Genomic DNA, 12,206 nt, shown 5'->3' on the forward strand with positions numbered 1-12,206 from the left:
CCCAGAATCTTTTGGTCAGTCTGAGTCACAGTCAGGGGCAGTCCTGTACATTCAGTCGGTGTCCAAGGGCCATAAAATTGGGCTAGCGTCTTGCTTCTGTTCAGTTTGGAACCAGAAGCCCGCCCAAACCAGTCAGTCAAGTCCAGGGTCCGGTTGACAGATAAAAGGTCAGTGCATAAAACGTTGATGTCATCCATGTATAAAACGCATTTGCTGCTCAGTCCCCCGGACCCTGGTACTACCACCCCGTGGATTCGTGGGTCCCTTCTCAAGACCTGTGCCAGCGGTTCGATGCAGATTACATAGAGGAGAGCGGATAACGGACAACCCTGACGGACACCGCAGTTAATCTCCACTGCTTTTGTAAGATCCCCGTTAACCATGAATTTGCTGGTGATGTCTTTGTACAGCAATCCCACCCAAGCAATAAACCTCCCTGGAAACCCCATTTTTTGCAGTACCTGGAACAGGTACTGGTGCGAGACCCGATCGAAGGCTTTCTCAAAATCTAGGTTTAAAACAACCAACCGAATATTCCTGTCTCTCGCAAAACAGATGGTGTCTCGGATCAGTACGAGGCTGTCGGTGATCTTCCTCCCCGGGACGGCACAGGCTTGATCCGGGTGAATCAAGTCTTCTAAAACAAGGGACATCCGAACTGCTAAAAGTTTGCTAAAAAGTTTACAGTCAAAGTTTAAAAGCGTGATTGGTCTCCAGTTTCTAATGTCAGTCTTGTCTTTGTTTTTAAATAGGAGGGTCACTATCCCTGTCCTAAAACTGTCAGGTAGCCGATCTAGTCGTTCGAATTCCATAAAAACAGTCAGTAAGTCAGGTGCTAAAAGATCCCAAAATGTCAAATAAAATTCCAAGGGAAGTCCGTCTTGTCCTGGGGACTTCCCTCTCGTAAAAGCTTGTATGGATTTATTTAACTCAAGCATGTTAAAATCTTGGGATAAAAGCACACTGTCACTTAAAACCTGTTCAGTGGAATCTCAAACTTCATTCAAGGTGTCAATAAAAACAGTTTTTTCTCTATACAATTCAGAATAAAAACTTTCTATGTGCTCTCGTATTTCTTTGGAAGTATTAAAAGTGCATCCATTAGGGTCCTTTAGTTTTAAAATTGCCCCTCTTTTATTTAAAATCTTTTTAAAGAAGTATCGCGTGCACTTTTCCCCTTCCTCTAGCTGCTTCTCCCTGCTTCTTAAAATGACACCTTTACTGTTGTTATCTGCTAAAATTGACATTTCACGCTTAATATATTTTACCTCCTCACTAAAATCCAAACCTTGTAAAGTTAGTCTAAAATAACGCTGCAGTCTTTTCTGCAGTCCCATCATGCATCTGTTTTCCCTATCTTTCCTTCTCTTACCTGCCTGCCTAAAGAAAGTCTGGGTCCTTTTTTTAACCATTTCCCACCATAGTGCTCGTGTATCGTAGAAGTCTTGGAGGGTCTGCCACATTGTGTACTGCTCCCTGTACTGACTAACTAACTCCCTATCTTCTAGAAGGGAGCAGTTGAGCTTCCACAGACCCGTCCCTACAGTCACACCTGAAGAGAGTGAGAGGGTGCAGGTCAGCATCGAGTGATCTGAGAAGAAAACAGGGATTAATCTAGCATCGGTGGGTGGGCAACCCCGGGTAAAAATGTAATCGATGCGAGAGGCTCTGGTGCCGTCACCACTGGTCCAGGTGAAGCCCTCCTCTCTGGGATGCATGGATTTAAAGCAGTCAGTCAGCTTAAAATCCTTGCAAAAATTCGTACCTGTTGTTTTTGTCATTAAAACCATAAACATTTAAGAGGTTAAAATCCTGTTCCATAAAAGTCAAATGTGCTAAAAGTGCCCGACCGTGTCTCACCACAGTGCTGCCCTTCACCACAATCTGAGGATTTTTTACTAAAATGGCCACTCCGTCATTCTTGTTTTCGTCTGATCCGCTCCATATGGACGGGAGTGGCCACATCTCCTCCCACTGCGTGTACCTCTTTAAAAACGGAAGGTTGCATTCTTGAATTAAAAACACATCTGACTTAAAATTGTAAAGGAAGGATAAAATACTCTGTGCCCTCACCCTCGACTTCACACTCCTGACATTAATTGTCGTGAAGGTGAGGGTCATGAATATAGTTATTAAAAACAGGTACAACATTTTAAAAGACAATAAATAATTAAAACACTAAACCTAGTCGTACGTGTCCGCCAATATTGTAACAGGATCTCATGTCATAATATCCTCACAGTCGGGAGGTGAACTTCGAGATCCTGTCCTCCGGAAAGCAATATCTGCTCGCCGTTCCAATGGAGTTGATTGCAGTGCAATTGTTAGGAAGGAACACTGACCTGGTGAACCGGAGGGGGGGGGGTTCGTCCTGCTCCACAGAGGAACTGTGAGAGCCTGGCTCAGCCCTTCCCCTCTTCTCCAAGGCTTCCTCAGCCTCAGAGCTCGACAGTTCTGACGCAGTCCTCTTATAACAGGGCTGGGCATTGGAGAGGCAGGTTTCACCGGACCCCTCTTCACTCACTGTGATAAGACTTCCAGTGGAGTCCTCACCGGAAGAGCTAGGTCCAGCTCCACCATCTGCCTGACTCTCCCCAGCAGGCTCCCCAGCTGCCTGGCTCGCCACGGCAGGCTCCTCAGCTCCCTCTGCTGGGTTGAGTTCAGGCCCCTCCCCTTTTCCCGCCTCACCGGGCTCTCCTCCAATCACCAGTTTTGGCGGGAAGTTTGAATTTCCCAGCCCCGCCTCTTCAATCAGCACTTTGCCGCCATTTTCCGCAGGTGTGTCGGTCATTGTCGGTCTGGCTTTCAATTTGTTGGCAAACGAGTTTGGGCAATCTCTGAAGAGATGGGTAGTGACTACACAGAGATTACACTTTCTGCCATTGGTACATTCCTCAAAAGTATGCCCAATCTCTCTACATTTACCACAAATGATGTGCGGACACGCCTCAGCAAGGTGCCCATGCTCACCACACTTGTGGCACAGCTTGGGCTGTCCTTGATAGTGGATGTAGCCCCGGTCGTTTCCCAGGACTATCATGGACGGGAGATGCTTCAGCCCTGGAAGCCCTGAGGGTCCTCCCATTGTTGAATGGGGACCCTCCAGGCACAGTTCCAAATGCCATCCACATCCCTCACTTTGGTAGCCTGTCCTTTGACCGTGCAGTATCTACCCAGCCAAACCAAAATGTCTCCTGCGTTCACCATTTCATTGAACATCCTGACAATAACCGTTTTAAGGCTATTGTCAGTCAGTTTCTCAATTTCGAACACAGAGAACTGGGTCTTCACATTTTCATACTTCATCCAAAACTGTTTCAATAATAAATCAGACATAAAACTTACATCAAAACCTTTGTTAAAAGGGAGGGTCAAAATACAATGGAGGTCATCTGGCTGAAAACCTAGGGCCTGCTGGATTAGCTTCCTGGAGAAGTCTAGCCGCGACATCCCCAGGAGCCTCCCAGCCTCCTCCCTGAATTTAAAATGCACACTGTGGTGCCTCCGCATGCCGGCATGTGCAGCCGACATGGCGAGAGGCACCACTAAAAACAATAAATTAGCTAAAAACAGGTAAAATACAATGTAAAATATAAAAGATGTTAAAACTTACCTTGAGGTAGACCTAAAGTGCAAGTGGGAAAAATGCAAATGAGCAAGTAATGTGCAAAATACAACAAAGTGACGCAGAAACAGAACAATGTCCTCCTCTCAAGCTAAGGGATTTTTCCAATAATTTGGAAAGACCTTACTGCCAAGGAGTGATCACTGTCTTAGCCAAAACGCCGAGAAGGCCGGTGGTTCCAACATTAAGAACCACCGTGCAATGCTGCTTTGCTTTGATGTTATGCTTTGAGTTCACAATGGTTTGGTATTGTGTAATGCCTGTATGCTTTGATGTTTTGAAACTCTGGACGTTTTCCCTTTTCCCCTCCAGGGGAGGGGGTGCTGCCGCTCCAAATGTGCCCAGGGGAAGAGGCAAGGCGTCATCGTGAAGACTAGCGTATTCCTCCACCTCTTGACGGGTTTCCACCACAGCAGTGAAACACACAAAGCTCTCTCATAGCTGAAATCGTATTCCACGGATCAAGTGGAGCTTTACGATGTAAAAATTGATTTATTCAGAACAATGATTTGAATTTGTAAAATACAATTTAAGAGTAACAATTTGAGCTGAGGTCATGGAGACAAAATGAAAGAATTGATCCCTCTGGATCTAACTCATTTCTGTGCAGTTGAGGACCAAACTAGAAAGATAAAACTGGCTTCCTGGAATCTCAGGTTTTTCGTGATGTTTCAGCCCATGGACAGCGCTGGCAGGGAAACAACTGACTCAGATGAGTCTATCAGCTCACCCTGTGTAAAGGAAGGTTTAGCCAGAGCTAACTATGCTTTGCTCCTATGCTATGCTACTGTGCCTTCAGCCTGTCATCCCTCCCTCTAAATTTAGTGAGCTCATGAAGGATCTTGTTTTTGACCACATCTGGAGTCAAACACGATGTGTTTGCTTTATGACACAGCAGGAAAATTATTTGTCCATCAAGGCGGTGCATTGCCTCCTGAGCAGTTGAAGAAGATGCTGCCGTCAGTGAGAAACACTGATCCATGCTGCAGCCATAGATTTAATGTTAAAATTCTAACATCAAAGCACAAGTTGATCAAAGGCCTACAGTGTATATAAGAAGGATTGCGTCCCATCAGCCACGTGTACACTACGCCACACTTAATCGGAAATGACAAATACTTTTTTTCACAGGGAAAGGACGCCCCGCTTTAGCTGGGCGTAAAAAATTGACTTCAACTCTCGTTGTTCCACTCCACGGAAATCTTTAGTAAAAGGCGAAAGATTTATACGATCTGAAGTGAAGCAAGAGCGATCTACCTTCTCATTGAAAGTCAGACCGACCACATTTCTGACAACAAGACTTTCAGTCCTGGTTCGTCTCAGAATATCATCCACACTGATCTCCAGTCAGCATGCAACAGTGCACCATTCCTGGCAGCACTGCAATACCAGGTCAATGCGTAGAGCGAGTGAGGCAAGCCCCTTTCTCAGCTCCCAGTTCTAAAAATCCGCTTAATACGGTATCCTCTAACAGAGGACATATCAGATATTAAACTGATAAGAACAGATACTACACTTGATCTTAGCCAAAAGGCCGAGAAGCGATGAGCCCGGCCCGCTTGGCGCAGGTGCCAACTGCCTGAAACCTATCCCTCAGGTCATGGTGCAGACACATGCTGACCATAGGAAAAGCTGCTGATTCAAACTCGGCTTGTGGTCCGAAGCTCACATTGACTATATTATATTTATTTCGACCACGTAAACAACAAAGAATACTAGAAAGACTATCAGAGACTGCAGACCCCGCCTCCAAAAGACTCTTCAATCTTGTGAGACAGTAAACAGGGCTTCTGGATCAGAAGGGCCAAACCTGTTCTAGCTTGCTGCTCCGGAACGTACTCTTTTTCCCATCATGCCATTCGTGTCCCTCCCTCGTAAAGTGGCAGTTTACAGCACAGGCACGATTCCAGATGTAAAAATAATTCTAGAATCTGGATCCAGATCCGGATCAACGGCATTCTCGGGGGAGGACCGAGCCACGGACAGAACCTTGCCTGTGTAAAAATTTCAAGTCAATTGGGTTACTAGTTTTTGAGTTATGCGCTCGGACAGACAAACAGACAGACAAACAAACGCACCCAATTGCAATACCCTTGCCTGCTCTTCGGTGAGGGTAATTATTAAGAATCCATTCGGCTTTTACAGACTGTAACAGGCAGCAAACCAGCCATTAGGAAACAAAATGATTTATTTTTTTAAACATTTCTATATACAGATTGAATTCATCCATCCATCCATCTTCATCCGCTTATCTGGGGCCGGGTCGCGGGGGCAGCAGCCCAAGCAGGGAAGCCCAGACTTCCCTCTCCCCGGCCACTTCATCTAGCTCTTCCGGGGGGACCGGATTCTCATCCCGGCCGCTTCACATGCGGCTGCGAACCGATCCAGTGAGAGGTCATATAGGGAGAGGGACACCCCTTATCAGGGACTATCCGGTACCCCTGAATAGACCTTACCGGGGAGGCTGAGGAGTGTGATCCCTCTATAGTTGGAGCACACCCTCCGGTCCCCCTTCTTATAAAGAGGGACCACCACCCCGGTCTGCCAATCCAAGATTGAATTTGACTCACAAAATATCGTAAATGGTCAAAGACAAAAATTTATTTAAGTTTGTCTTGAGGATTTGCCCTCTGCGTGATAAAAACATGTCCCTTAAGCAAAGATCAAGTGAAGATGAGGATGAGGGTTTCTTCTTCTGCTTCTTCATTTACAGAAGCGCTCATGGAGGTCTGCAGGTTGATGTGGAGTAAACGTTGTTGGGCCCCGCTGGCCTGGGGTAGACTTATTCTATCTCAATTGAGAACAGCTCGGTCACCACGCTCTCATAGGACCTGAGAGGGACACAAAATAACACAGAGGACAGAACATGTCTCAACGCCAACCCTTCACACGGGAGCTACGGCATTCTGGCTTTAAACCTGGCCTGAAACTCACTGTGACACGTCATCCATGGTGAAGCTGGGGAGGTCGACCGGCATCAAGCTCAATTTCTCCATTTCAAGGACGATATCGTCCATCTTCATCGCCTCCTTATCCTGGATTTTTTCATCCGCCTTCATCTTCTCATCAAAGATGATTTTGTCGACCATCTTATGTTGGACAAATTCGTCCACCTCCATCTCCTCCTCATCCTTGTTGTTTTCATCCACCTCCATCTCCTCATCCTGGATGTTTTCATCCACCTCCATCTCCTCATCCTGGATGTTTTCATCCACCTCCATCTCCTCCTCATCCTGGATGTTTTCATCCACCTCCATCTCCTCATCCTGGATGTTTTCATCCACCTCCATCTCCTCATCCTGGATGTTTTCATCCACCTCCATCTCCTCCTCATCCTGGATGTTTTCATTCACCTCCATCTGCTCATCCTGGATGTTTTCATCCACCTCCATCTCCTCCTCATCCTGGATGTTTTCATCCACCTCCATCTCCTCCTCATCCTGGATGTTTTCATCCACCTCCATCTCCTCCTCATCCTGGATGTTTTCATCCACCTCCATCTCCTCATCCTGGATGTTCTCATCCACCTCCATCTCCTCCTCATCCTGGATGTTTTCATCCACCTCCATCTCCTCCTCATCCTGGATGTTTTCATCCACCTCCATCTTCTCATCAAAGACGATTTTGTCCACCATCTTATGTTGGACAAATTCGTCCACCTCCATCTCCTCCTCTTCCTCCTTAACTGCTGGTGAAGCTGTTGGAGCCACAAGTATTAGAAACCCTTTTAATGACAGCTCTAACAAGTGAACTAGAACAATCAGAAAGTCCACTGACCGGTGCCAAAGATCGCCGCAACCGGCTGAGAGGGTTGGATAAGGCCGTAGCAGATCCGTTTAGAGGGCCGGTCATTGACATCGTCCTGAACGAAGCGCCGCTTTAGTGGACGGACGGCCTGTGGACCTACAAGATCATAAACACTAGTCAGAAACGTTGAACTCAGCTGAGCAGCAGGCTCCAAGTCCTGAAAAAGAAAACAAGAAACTTACTCTGACGGACAGGTACCGGGTTGTGAGGCAGGAGGGGTTGGTTGGGGTTGGTGGGATCCAACAGAGGAGACAGGTGCTTGTGCTCAAAGCTGGGGACCGATGGGTTCAGTGTATCAGGCCTCAGACCAACAGCTTCCAGAGCGGGACAGCACGCCAAACTATTCTAAAGACAGGAACAAGTCCAACCATCAATAAATACAGTCTAGAATATATTACTGTGTTTGAGGTGAAAAGACAGAAGTCAAGATTCCCTTTGCAATCAGAAGACATTTTTGACTGAAAGAACTGAACAGTGCATACCCGATGGAGAACCTTGTTCTCCTCATCCTGGATGTTTTCATCCACCTCCATCTTCTCATCAAAGATGATTTTGTCCACCATCTTATGTTGGACAAATTCGTCCACCTCCATCTCCTCCTCTTCCTCCTTAACTGCTGGTGAAGCTGTTGGAGCCACAAGTATTAGAAACCCTTTTAATGACAGCTCTAACAAGTGAACTAGAACAATCAGAAAGTCCACAGACCGGTGCCAAAGATCGCCGCAACCGGCTGAGAGGGTTGGATAAGGCCGTAGCAGATCCGTTTAGAGGGCCGGTCGTTGACATCGTCCTGAACGAAGCGCCTCTTTAGTGGACGGACGGCCTGTGGACCTACAAGATCATAAACACTAGTCAGAAACGTTGAACAGCTGACCAGCAGCTGAGCAGCAGGCTCCAAGTCCTGAAAAAGAAAACAAGAAACTTACTCTGACGGACAGGTACCGGGTTCTGAGGCAGGAGGGGTTGGTTGGGGTTGGTGGGATCCAACAGAGGAGACAGGTGCTTGTGCTCAAAGCTGGGGGCCGATGGGTTCAGTCTATCAGGCCTCAGACCAACAGCTTCCAGAGCGGGACAGCACACCAAACAATTCTAAAGACAGGAACAAGTCCAACCGTCAATAAATACAGTCTAGAATATATTACTGTGTGTGAGGTGAAAAGACAGAAGTCAAGATTCCCTTTGCAATCAGAAGACATTTTTGACTGAAAGAACTGAACAGTGCATACCCGATGGAGAACCTTTTTCAGTTTGCCCTTCAGCTCGGTGCAGAACTGCAGGCTGGCCTGACCGCTGTGGTAGGTCTTCCCACATTCTTCGGCCAGCTGCACGAGCTGCTGGTGAATGAAATTCACGGTGCGAAGCCGGAATGTGCTTTCATCAATGTTCATTGTACTTCTAGCCGACATCACCAACACTGTTCTGTCTAAAAAGAACAGAAACATTAAGCCATTAGAAACATCAACTCTTCACACAATCATACCGAAAGGACAGAATCCAATCAGAAAAACGACTTTGCCTGTCCATTTGCGGCACGACTGTCCCACGCTTGTGTCGAGCAATGTCTATGCTTTTGCGGTAAGATTAAAATGCGGGGTACACCCGCAATCTGCATAATGCAGGATTTTGACATTAACATGCTATGCCGTCCAGCACAATGCGGGACAATCTGGTCACCCTAGACCAGGGGTGGGCAATTATTTTTTCTCATGGGGCCACATGAGAAACAGAAAATATTTTTGCGGGTCCGGGCCAAGAGTCTGAACTCAATTCTGCATAATATCAATTGTATTTCTTTATTTAAAAAAGCAGTAAATATCATTGTTTTGACAAACGTGTAAGAGTACATTTGTGACTCAGTGGTCCCCACCCACCGGGCCGCGGCCCGGTACCGGTCCGTGAGGCATTATTTGTTACCGGGCTGCACAAAAAGAATAATTCTTTTATACAATTTCCGTTGTATCGATTATTAGCGTCTAAAAGGTGTTTTATTTCAAAAAACTACCGGATTTTCTACAAAGTAGAATTCACTTCTAAATTATACGTTGCTAACAGCCAACTAACAAAAATTAATTTTAAAATACAAATGTAATTTCCAATTAACCTTACACAGGCCGGTCAGTCAACCAAAGGGCCGTTACAATGCCAGACCTGCTCTAGACTGAAGACACAAAACGGCTTGACAAGAGATAGACCAGGTGTAAAGAATAAAAGTTTCTTACCTGACGGAAGCTGAGTCCATAAAACCAAAACTGTGGCGGCCTTTATATATATAAACCATGTTGGCTGCTTTGTGCTTTGATCTTCAAAACGTGAACAAAGCCACCAAGCGTTCAGGGTGGTGGTGGGGAATGGCTTTGATGTTCGAAGTCTTGAACTTGCCATGGGAACTTTGGGAGGCTGGCCAGAAAATATCTTCTTCGTGGTTGATTGGCACAATAAAATGCTTTAAGAAGGGTTACTGCATATTCAGATGTGTTTCAATATACTTATTTTTTTGCCAGTGAGGCGAGGTAAAGGATGTCTAATGAAACCACCATAAACAGCTATCAATACACATGATTTCTCCATACACCACCAGCTGAATCCTCATCCAATAAGCTAATAAAATCACTTTTCCATCACATTTTCTTTCTATATATTATGCATCTCAAATAGCTTCTTAATGACTAGATAATCAACATATAGGATCAATTCAGGGTAACTCCAACTGGTGTGAAGTTATTTAATGTTCTCAGTCTTGGCTGAGAGATGGAGATATTGTTTTCCAAGATTAGATTTTGTCTCGCTCTCCTTGTAAATCATGTGACTTCAGTAGATCCCAATGGATCTCCTCTCCTGTAGATCTTAAGATAGAATGAATGTGCGCTGCAATCAAGGCTAAAGCTGCCCAACCCCCAAAAAGGAGTGGCTTTTATTGGCTGGGAATTTATGGATGGAGAAGATGTCATCTCTAATCTATGTTTGAACATAGTTTCACACGCTCTAACCTTTCATAGCAAGAAAATGTACCTAGCAGCAACTTCTGTGCGATGAGGATATACTTAAGTTTGTAAATAAGACGTAGTTAATTTTTCAAGAATTCCCCCAAAGTCCCAAAATAATCTATTTGTCCTCCCTCTAACAGGGAATCACTCCCGAGCCTCTGAGATCTGAAATCTCAGATCTTTATCAGAAAGAAAAGGCTGCAGTAAATATAATGGAAAGCAAATAGATTTTCTTGAATTAGCGGCCCGTTGGTGCTGTGGTAAACACTGTTAGCCTCACGGCGGGGTGGCCGCAAGTTTGTCTCCGACTTGTGGCCATTCTGTGAGGAGTTTGCATGTTCTCCCCGTGTCTGTGTGGGTTCTCTCCGTGTTCTCCCCGTGTCTGCGTGGGTTCTCTCCGTGTTCTCCCCGTGTCTGCGTGGGTTCTCTCCGTGTTCTCCCCGTGTCTGCGTGGGTTCTCTCCGTGTTCTCCCCGTGTCTGCGTGGGTTCTCTCCGTGTTCTCCCCGTGTCTGCGTGGGTTCTCTCCGTGTTCTCCCCGTGTCTGCGTGGGTTCTCTCCGTGTTCTCCCCGTGTCTGCGTGGGTTCTCTCCGGGTCCTCCCCGTGTCTGTGTGTGTTCTCTCCGGGTTCTCCGGCTTCCTCCCACCTCCAAAGACATGCAGCCTGGGCTGATTGGTGACACTAAATTGCCCGTAGGTGTGAGTGTGTGTGTGGCTGGTTGTATGTCTCTGTGTTGCCCTGCGATGAACTGGCGGCTTGTCCGGGGTGTACCCTGCCTCTTGCCCATTGACTGCTGGGATTGGCTCCAGCTTGGCCCGCGACCCGATAACGGACTAAGCGGTTGGGACAATGAATGAATGGTACACTTAAAAAAGACAACAATCTGAAAAATGGGATGTGTACATATGTGAGAGTCCTGCTTTGGCCTGGCTGGGGGCATCCTGTTCTGGAAGATATGAGAGATATACGCCTTTCAGACATAACATTTTGATCACATTAAAACATTCACATTTGCACAATGACATTTAATGATTAATATCCATAAAGAAAAAATCTCAAAATCTGTCACTAGAATATGCATAAATCTGACTTAAATTTTACCTCATTTTTTACGTCTGTCCTTGTCACTTCTCCAATGGTTGTACACTTTGTCCAGGTTGATGGCTTCGTCTGCTTCTTGCTTTGACTTAATGCGCATCAGCGGGTCCAAATGTGTCACTTCAAGATGACTTCTGGATTTTGTTTTGATACAATTCATTAAACTAAATCCTCTTTCACAGTCGGCACTGGAAGCTTTGACATCTCCAAGCACACACTCGGGGGGCGGATGGAGTAAATCCCGCCGCCACTAGACTCTGGAACAGTGGAATCATGTTCTGCAGAGTGAGGAATCGGGCCTCTCTGGCAGCCTGGTGGATTCGTCTGGGATTGGCTGATGCCAGGAGAACATGACCTGTTTAGTGGAGGAGGGATAATGGTATGGGATTGTTTTTCACGGGTTGACCTACATGTCCAATAGTTCCAGTGAAGGCAAATCCTAATGCTTCAGAATACCAAGACATTTAAGATAAGTATATGCTTCCAACTGTGTCGGGTCAGCTTGGGGAAGGCCTTTTTTCAGACCAACGTCCTGAAAGACATGCTTTGGTGAGTTTGATTTGGAAGAACTAGTCTGGCCTGCACAGAGCCCTGACCTCAAACCCATCAAACACCTTTGAGATGAACTGGAACAAAGATTACCAGGCCTTCTTGCTCGCATCGGTGCTTCACAAATGCTTTTCTGGATGAATG

The 12,206-nt window shown here is 46.1% G+C and overlaps 2 non-coding genes across 2 annotated transcripts; both read right to left on the reverse strand.

Annotated features, from left to right (window-relative positions):
* Positions 1-4,764: 4,764 nt before the first annotated feature.
* LOC137914131 (U5 spliceosomal RNA) lies at positions 4,765-4,876 on the reverse strand. Its single transcript, XR_011106408.1, has one exon. It is a non-coding gene; the product is annotated as a U5 spliceosomal RNA (small nuclear RNA).
* A 104-nt stretch (positions 4,877-4,980) lies between these two features.
* Positions 4,981-5,171, reverse strand: LOC137914127 (U2 spliceosomal RNA). Its single transcript, XR_011106407.1, has one exon. It is a non-coding gene; the product is annotated as a U2 spliceosomal RNA (small nuclear RNA).
* Between the last annotated feature and the right edge of the window lie 7,035 nt (positions 5,172-12,206).

The sequence above is a fragment of the Brachionichthys hirsutus genome, unplaced genomic scaffold (assembly GCF_040956055.1).
Source record: "Brachionichthys hirsutus isolate HB-005 unplaced genomic scaffold, CSIRO-AGI_Bhir_v1 contig_306, whole genome shotgun sequence".
NCBI classification, from domain to species: domain Eukaryota; kingdom Metazoa; phylum Chordata; class Actinopteri; order Lophiiformes; family Brachionichthyidae; genus Brachionichthys; species Brachionichthys hirsutus.